The sequence below is a fragment of the Equus przewalskii genome, chromosome 6 (assembly GCF_037783145.1).
Source record: "Equus przewalskii isolate Varuska chromosome 6, EquPr2, whole genome shotgun sequence".
Taxonomy (NCBI): Eukaryota; Metazoa; Chordata; class Mammalia; order Perissodactyla; family Equidae; genus Equus; species Equus przewalskii.
The window spans coordinates 53,432,166-53,441,067 of NC_091836.1; the positions used below are offsets into that span (position 1 = coordinate 53,432,166).

Genomic DNA, 8,902 nt, shown 5'->3' on the forward strand with positions numbered 1-8,902 from the left:
GGAAGAAAAGCAAAACTCTAATTATTTATCACAACATCTTAGAGAAGAAAACACGTCTGGTTGGAGCTTGTTCCCAAATGGGGAAACTGAGGCAATGAGCTATGAATTGCAGGCCAAAGGCTGTCCAGTGAGTCAGTGATGGAACCTGGAACAAAGCCCAGAAATGGGTTTCCCGAGGATAGTTAAACAGGATGTTCAAATCTCATGAAATCTTATGAGATTGCCTAACAAGAACGTGTCCTACTTTCTCTACCCTAACTTCAGCTTGAAGGCCCTCATTCAAAGAAAGGCACGTGGGCACATCCACTGACTGTAGAGGGTATGGGAATGTACAAAATTTTAAGAATATGAGGACTAGTGATGACAAACTCTCTGAAATAAGTTTCTCTTCTCAGAGCTCTCTCATAGAGTCTCAGAGCATTGATAAATAAGGTAATAAATACCTCCCCATCCAACTACAGGGACAGAGGTCGTGGAAAAGTGCTGTAGGATGACCCACCTGGCCACAAATGGAAAAGCTGCAACAATCACTGACCACACGCACACTCATTGAAGATAAAAGTGTGCTTTGTCCTCATCTTCACTTACCTCCAAGATACATAGGGCATGCTCACTAAATATTAATTAAATAAAATCCTTGCTGCCTCTTACCATTCTCCAACTAATACTCTAGATTTACGTTAACTGAATGCAGCTATACTCCTGCTATCAGAGACATTTAAGATCAAACTTGAAAATTTAACCTAGCATGTATAAACATTTACTGTTACTTAGCTCCCCCATATTTATTCCCTGATGAGACAATCACCCACTCTCATTCTCACTCATGCAGTCTGGATGGGGATGACTCCACACCCCCAGCTCAAAAGGAGAGTATGTGACCCAGGACTAGATAATCAGAGCACCACATTTTCCTGGTCTCAGTATTTGGCTCAGAACATGTGACTCAAAAGGGGCCAGTGAAGGACTAGGAGACGTTTTCTGGAGCTGCCGAAAAAGAAGCAGAGATTTTGTTTCCAATGGACTTAAACCTTGGAGCATGTGACCCGCCCCACCAAAGGCCCGTGAATAAAGGCAGACAGGTAGGGCATAGAGCTGAGAGATGAAAGAAGCCGCATCCTGGTGATGTTGCTGGCCCCTTGAATTCAGCAGTAGTCAAACCAGCCTAACACCCTTGACTATTTAGTTATGTGACCAATAAATTCTTCTCATAAAAACTAGCAAAGTCAAACGATACAGAGAAGATTAGCATGGCCCCTGAGCAAGGATGACACACAAATTCGGGAAGCATTCCATATTTTTAAAGGAGCACATATGCATGGTGATGGATGGAAATTAGATTACTAGGGGTGAGCACAATGAAGTGTGTTCAGAAATTGATAAACAATAATGTACACCCAAAATTACACAATGTTATAAACCATTATAATCCCAATAAAATTACTTGGGGGAAAAAAAGAAAACTAGCCAATTCAAGTTTATTTCTATATTTGTCACTTGAACTCGACCCCTGTATTAGTCTGCTAGCGCTGCCATAACAAAGCACCACAGACGAGGTGGCTTAAACAGCAGAAATTTATTTTCCCTCAGTTCTGGGGCCCAGAAGCCCATGATCAAGGTGTTGGCAGGTTTGGTTTCTCCTGAGGCCTCTCTCCTGGGCTTGTAGATGGCGGCCTTCTCACTGTGTCCTCACATGGCCCTTTCCCTGTGGTTGCACCCCTGGTGTCTCTCTGTGTGTCCAAATTTCTTCTTCTTAAAAGGACACCAGATATATGAGATTAGGACCCACCCTAACGGCCTTATTTTAACTTAATCACTTCTTTAAAGGCCCTGTCTCCACATAAGTCACCTTCTGAGGTATTAGGGGGTTAGGGATTCAACATACGAATTTGGGAGGATATAATTCAGTCCATAACAACCAGTACAAGTTAAAAGGAGAGTTCAGAAAAACAAGGGGAAGACAATTATCAAAGAAACTATATGAAAGGACTCACCAGAGATCCAAGATAAACATTTCTAAATTGAAAGTACCCACCCACTCAATGAAACAGACACTCACTAAACCCCATCGCTGTGAAATTTCAAAATGATAGGGAAAAACAGAAGACTCTACCGGATTTTAGGGTGAAGAAAAGAGGTCACCCACAAAGGAATAACAATCAGACTGGCACCAGACTTCTCCTCAACAACACTGGGAGCTAGAAGACAGTTGAATAATGACTTCAAAGTTCTAGGGAAAAGATACTTCCAACCTTAAATTCTCTACCCAAACTATCACTTAAGTTGAGAGCAGAATAGAACCATTTTTAGGCATTCAAAACTCAGAATTTATTTTTAATATGCTTTTTTAGGGGAGCTATTTAGAATATTCCCCAGCAAAAGAAAAGAATAAATTAAGAACAAAGAAGATGTGGGCTCCAAAAACTAGAAACTATGAGGAAGTCCCAGAGTGATGACCATTCCGCTTCTAGAAAGCAGTCAGCCAGAAGATGGGGGGCCCAAGGAGGGGTATCTGGGGAAAACTGAGGGAGGGTATTTAATAGAACGTCTATTTGGATCAAGTATTCAAGAGTAAATTAAAGATAGAATAAAAGCAAACAATGCCAGAAAAAGAAAGGAATTAGAGACCATAGAGAAAACCCAAAGCTCTACAAAAGAAGAAATAAAATTGGAGTACAAAATCTGGCTCTGCACGAAACAGTTAAGATGATCTTCAGTTCTTAGACTGAACCCATAGACAAAGCAGAGAACAGTTACCGTTTCAAAGCAGAACGTAAACATTATCAATCTTGACAACGTGAAAGTTCAAATGATAGAAGTTGGGAGGTGGAAGGCAGGAAGGAGAGCTGAAGGGAAGGGTACAAATGCAAATGTCCCCAACTGGCAAGGTCAAAAAATATCTATAGATGAACAAGAAATAGAGTGGTAAGTTCATGATGCAAAGTTTCAAAGGAAAATTGATAAAAGAAATGGAAAAGTGATAACGTTAAATTAAAAGACTGATGGAAGGGGGATGGAGGATTGTAAAATCAAGATAGATCAATGGCAGACATTCAATAACTAATATCTAAAATTGATCAATCAAAAGACAGGAATATAAACATTTTATTTAGAGATACGGGAAGAAACAGAAAAAAGATGCCAAGTGGCTGCCCTAGAGAAAAGGACAGGTGTTAGGAAAGGATGAGGCAAGGAACTGTGGCTTTTATTACCAGAGTTCTAAACTATTTGATTTATTAAGCAAGGTCAGTTATTTTATAAATTTATTTAAAATTTTTTTAAATGATTTTAAAGTTTCCTCCAGGATGACTGCCAAATGACTTTTAGGCCCTGATTTCACGTATAGATCCTAATTCTCATGGGCAGCTGCCAGGTGCCAGCGCCAAGAAGTCCTCAGGCACAACCCCCAGTCTTTTCATCCATCTTGCTGTGACACCGTAAGCAGTGAAGCTTCCATGGTCTTCCATAGGTCAACGGCTTTTAATAGCATTTGGTGTTTATAGGGTGCCTTTCATCTGAGGACTGCTGTGCATGTTACAACATCATCTCAGCATGTTCAGGTGGAGAAGGTAGGAGGCAGGTGCTATTAACCCCATTATGCCCATGGGAAAACTGAGGCAAAGAACTCTCATAACCAACCTGCTGGGTTGCTTCTGTCACTCAGAATTAAGGGGATAACTTCTGAGGTTCAGGACCCTGCAAGGGATTCTGCGAGGGCCCCGGGAGGGAGTATCTGGGGGTATCTGGTGGGAGCGTATTTAGTAGGATGACTATTTGGATCAAGTATTCGAGAGTAAACGAAAGATGTAATAAGAGCAAACAGTGCCAGAAAAAGAAAGGAATTAGAGATCATAGAAAAAACCCAAAGCTCCACAAAAGGGGAGACAAAATTGTAGTATAAAACCTGGGCTCTACACTAAACAGTTAAGATGATCTTCAGTTCTTAGACTAAACCCATAGACAAAGCACAGAACAGTTATGGTTTCAGAACAGAAGGCTTTTTAAAGTACTGAAGAGGATTCTTTCTGAAGACAGTTGTGAGTGGGCTTAATTATGGGCTTTATCTTTTCTGTCTTTTGGCTGAGTGATCTAAAGCCAAAGAAGGGTGGCCATGGGAGAAGGGAGTAAGTCACAGAGCGTGGATGAGGGTGGGGAGACAGGATAGAAAGACCTAGTTAATTGTGGGCAGTTATCCATTCACTATCAGAGAGTATTACAACACGCCTATTAGGTTTTCAGTTCTGTGCTTGATGCCAGGAAGAATTGAAGGAAGAATAGAATTGGTGCCCATTCATCAGTAGCTTAAAATTTACTTGGATTCATTCCCAGAGTGATGATGATGTGAAATATACACATTTCAAAATATGGAAGCAGTGCTGCACTGGGAGGTAGAAACAGAACAGTAAGTTAAATAAGATTTTAGGGGAAAGTAACATGAGCAAGGGCTTGAACACTCATTCTTTTCAACCTGTATTTCTTCATTAAGCATCCACCATAGACCAGGCACTGTGTTAGGGGCTGAATATATAGTACTCGGTCCGTGTTCTCATGGGCTTATAATCTAGACTATTGGAGGAGAAATAGCTGGCAGGGGGCGTGCGGTGGGAAGGGGTGGTCAGGAAAGCCTCCCAGAGGAGGTAACATCTGTAAACTGAGATCTAAAGAAGGATTGGACACTGTGCCTGTGACATGGACAGAGAGCTTCTGGGCAGAGGGAGGGGACTGCCCAGACCAGGAGGGCAGTGGAAGAAGAGGCTTCAAGGAAAAATAAGGGCTTGGGCTCAAATTTGAAAATCCTTCCCTGGGGTCATCAAGCTTTCTTCTCCTCGGCCAGGACTCTTCCCTCCACTGACACTATTTTTGCCCAATTGAGTTTAAGAAAAATATTCCTCTTCTGTTTCCAAATCTGTCGTTCTCTTGCCTTCCCTATCTTTAACAGCGGCATCAAGGAAGTGTCTATTACTGAAAAAAATCTCCTGCCAAATGGTCTTTTAATTTTTCAGTATTTCTTATTAAGAATATTTTCCCGTTTGTGTGACTTCATTGCCCAGGAACTGATTCTACACCACAAAGTTACATCTTGAATCTGATGAGGGACACCAATGTCTGGCAAAGGACCTACCTGCAAATCAACAGATGGACTCCAGGTGGAATTCCAGCCAAACCAGCCAATGGAGCTGTCCGATCACCCTGGGTGACCCCAGGGGAGCAAAATTCCAACTTCGGGTGTCACCAAGGAAGGAGCGTGCTGCACTCTCAGCCCCACTTGGTGCCCATGAAGGAGGCCAGGAGTCAGAGGGTTGGGACAGCAACTCAGCTTACTAGCTTGATAACTGAGGAGGAATACTCCCTGACCTTTCTGTGACTAGGACTCTGGGCCAGATGGAAGGAAATCCCTTGGATTCATGCACATCAGCAGCTACAACCTGCCTTCTCCACATGTCAAAAGAAATGGGTCCCCAGTCAATCTTTTTCTGGAACAAGAGCAATAGGCAGCACGTGACAGAGAGTAACTCAGTGGTTCCTGTGTGCTGGGCCAGTCCTGAGCGCTGCTGACTTCCCCAGCTCTTCAATGCCCTCCCTCTATGGCCTGTTCCACCCAGTCTTTGCCATTCACTTAAGTGTAAAGAGCTAAACTCAGGAACACGCTCTCCTCATCACTCAAGACAAGGCTGACCAAGTGAAAACAAGCAGATCCTGTCTGGGCAGAGCTGGCTGAGTCCTGGGGCCCAGCCACCACGCTCCCTCAGACCCACGGAGCCCACGGAGGGCAGATGGGCCTGGGTTGGCTCGACTCCTCAGGATCACCTCCTGTCTCCACTGCAAAGCACATCCTCACTCTCCTAGTGCCCCAGACACAGCCTGTTACACGTCTCTCTGCTCTCCTAGAAGCAGATGATTGATATTATTAGTAATAATAAGTTATTAACTAAGTTATTAGTAGTAAATATTTTATTAGTTATCAAAATCAGAATAAATACTTATCCTCATTACTAATAGTAGTAAATTTAACTGTTTGTTTTATAAGAACCTGTGTAAGGTTAATGGGTTTTCCATGAGTCCTCAGGAAATAGGCATGCAGCTTCCCAGGCACAATATTTTCTTAATTAGCAAAATTAAAAACTGAGTAAGAGAATCTACACTCTGCTACTCTTGTCGGTCAGTTGTCCTTTCCTCAACAGGGTTTTATGCTCTCACAAGGTCCAGGCTCCCTCTAATGGTCATATTTGGTTACAAAGGAGTTCCTCTGGTTCGTCCAGAAATCTGGTCTGCTCTGTCCCCATGTGGGACATATAATAGCCATGAAGAGGATATGGCCTATCGGACTCTGTGGTGCCTTCTGATATTTGGGAGTATAAAGCCTACAAATTGGCGATAAAAGTAAACAAGCTGGCTGCTCACAGGGCAAAACCAGAGAGGAAGATCCCATCGTCCTTTAAAAAAAAAAAAGACAGTTTATATATACTTAATTAAATAGGAAATTAAGAGTTTATCTAAGTTTATTAAAGGCAGATGATTTACACATGTGTAGTTTGTGCTGAAAAATCCCAAACAATAACTAATAAAAGCAAAATCACTATTTCCAAAGTTATTTTAAATATTGCCTCTCCGGCGTCCATTCTGAAGATGGTCAAACAGGACTGCTGTTTAACCATGAAGGATTTTACCTGTGCTTGATTCTTCCCCCTCCTGGAAACTCTCTCCAGAAACCCAGTAAAGTAACTGAAAAGGACAAGAGAATAGGAGAGGAGATTACAGAGCAGGAAGACGTCAACGTATTTTGGGAAGATGGAAAGCACACGTAAGTGCGGTCCCCAACTTAGTCAGAAGGGAGAAGCTGGCCCCTAGATGCTGCAGAGGAGGACACCGACGGGAATCCGTCCCGTGGAGTCCAGCCCTGACACCCGCAAAGGCTCAGGAGCCAGAGGTATCTGGTTTGGGAGGTGGGGGCAGGGAGTAGAGCTGAAAACATCCTGAGGCTCCAGCATGCCCTAGGATCTCTGCATCCAGCCAGCAGGCAAGAGAAAAAGAAGATGGAGACTCACACATGAGAAATTATGGGCCAGGCCTGGAGGTAGCACATGTTCCATCAGCCTATATTCCACTGGCCACAGGGTAATCACATGGCCACAACTACATGCACGAGAGGCAGAAAAGGTAATCTAGCTCTGTGTCCAGAAGGAAAAGGGCACAGGTTTCGGTGATCACATAGCAGCTTCTGCCACAGGCTAAAACTGTTCTGATTGATGGAGTACATTATGAAGTTCAAGGAGGGAACATACCACTTTCATTTCAGCTACACTTCTCAGTGCTCTGTCACCGGGCCCTCCCTGAATACTAGATGCTTTATAGCATAAACCGGAACTTCTCTGGGGGCTCGCTTTGTGCGTTTAATGATATTGCATTGTGTTTACTCCATGTCAGGCATGGTTTTCAGTACTTTACACACATACGCTTATTTAGTTCTCACACCAACCCTGTGAGGTAGATACAATTATTATCATGCCCCATTTTACAGATGAGGAAACTGAGGCATAGAGAGGCTACCTTGTAACTGGCCCTGATCACTCAGCAACCCAGCGGCAGAGCTGAGATGAGAAATCAGCCAATCTGGTTCCAGAGTCTCTGCTCTTAACCTAAATTCCATTACCCCAAACTGACCCCATATAGCATCAATAAGAACATCCCTTAGGTTATGTCAAGTATAGGGAAAGGATATTTACGTGTTGCTCAGGAGCTGTCCTGGAATTCGTGGCTCTACACAGTGCAGCAGCCATTGTCAGTTTGGATCTTAACCCGGAAGTTCCATCTCCTCCCCACAGCAACAGTGAGTGTGATCCAGATACCAATCACTCAGACTAGAGAGCTATGGAAAGCATCAGTACCAGCAGCTGTTCCTGGGGCCATGGCCAGGCTCTGGCATTGTGCAGGGCACACTGAGGGAAGCCCTCCACCTGGGCAATGTCCTAGATAAAGGCGATTGTAAACACTCCTGAGAGAGCCCACTAAGGGCTTAGTCATCACGCTCCCTAGTGTGATATGAGTAGGTAGCATTTTTTTGAGCATTTAATCCACGTCAGGCACTGTCACATAGTGTTTTGTGACCAGCACCTTTCTATTGATAAATAGGGTTTGCAGGTACTAGGAGCCTTTAGCCCCCACCCCAACCCAATGGGTTATGAGACAATCCTGCTATTATTATGACCCCAATTTAGAGATGGGGAAACCCAAACCCATACAGCTGGCAAGCAGCAGAGGAAGGTCATCCCCAAAGACTTCGTGCTATTGGGCAGCATCCAATGTGAGCAGCATGGAAAATGTAGGAGGGAGCTATAGGGCCTGGGAGAAGAGGAGCTCAGACTGGACCCCGATGAAACCATGTCCTTGGCTGTGCATTTGGGTCACTTCTTTAGTGAGATGGAGCTGGAAATGTAGGAGAACTTTACATAGAACTCGGTTACAGCTACGCATAGTTGTGTTCGTGCTAATGATGGTATCAGCTAACCCTGTTATCTCTACAAGGTCCCTCCAAGTATTGTGATCACTGTCTGGACAGAGAGGACTGCACTATTGCAGTCAGGATTCTGGCGTCCAGAGGGGCAGACCGGATAAGCACATCCCCCATGATGTTTTAACAAGTCGAACATTTGTGGACACCCCTCCTGTTTCATGTGCCAACATATATAATTACAAGTACCCATGAACATGTAAGTAAGTATGTGCACGATACTCATATGTGAGTGAAACAAGCATTTACACACCTGGGTTAAAGTTCCACATCTTCTATCTATTCATTGTAAGACCTAGGGCAATTTTTAATTCTCTCTGATGCTCAGGTTTCTCCTCTTAAAAGAATACCTCTCTCACAGGGTTACTGTATTTCAAATGTATTTGAAACCTC

The 8,902-nt window shown here is 43.5% G+C and overlaps 1 protein-coding gene and 1 pseudogene across 1 annotated transcript in view; one reads left to right on the forward strand and one right to left on the reverse strand.

The window, feature by feature from the left end:
* HNRNPM (heterogeneous nuclear ribonucleoprotein M) overlaps nt 1–8,618 on the reverse strand; it is a 359,069-nt gene extending 350,451 nt beyond the window's left edge. Inside the window, exon 1 of the mRNA XM_070623824.1 lies at nt 8,614–8,618. The gene's annotated coding sequence lies outside the window, so the exon portion shown is untranslated. The remainder of the gene's footprint in view (nt 1–8,613) is intronic.
* LOC139084362 (U6 spliceosomal RNA) lies at nt 1,203–1,302 on the forward strand (annotated as a pseudogene).
* Nucleotides 8,619–8,902: the final 284 nt, after the last annotated feature.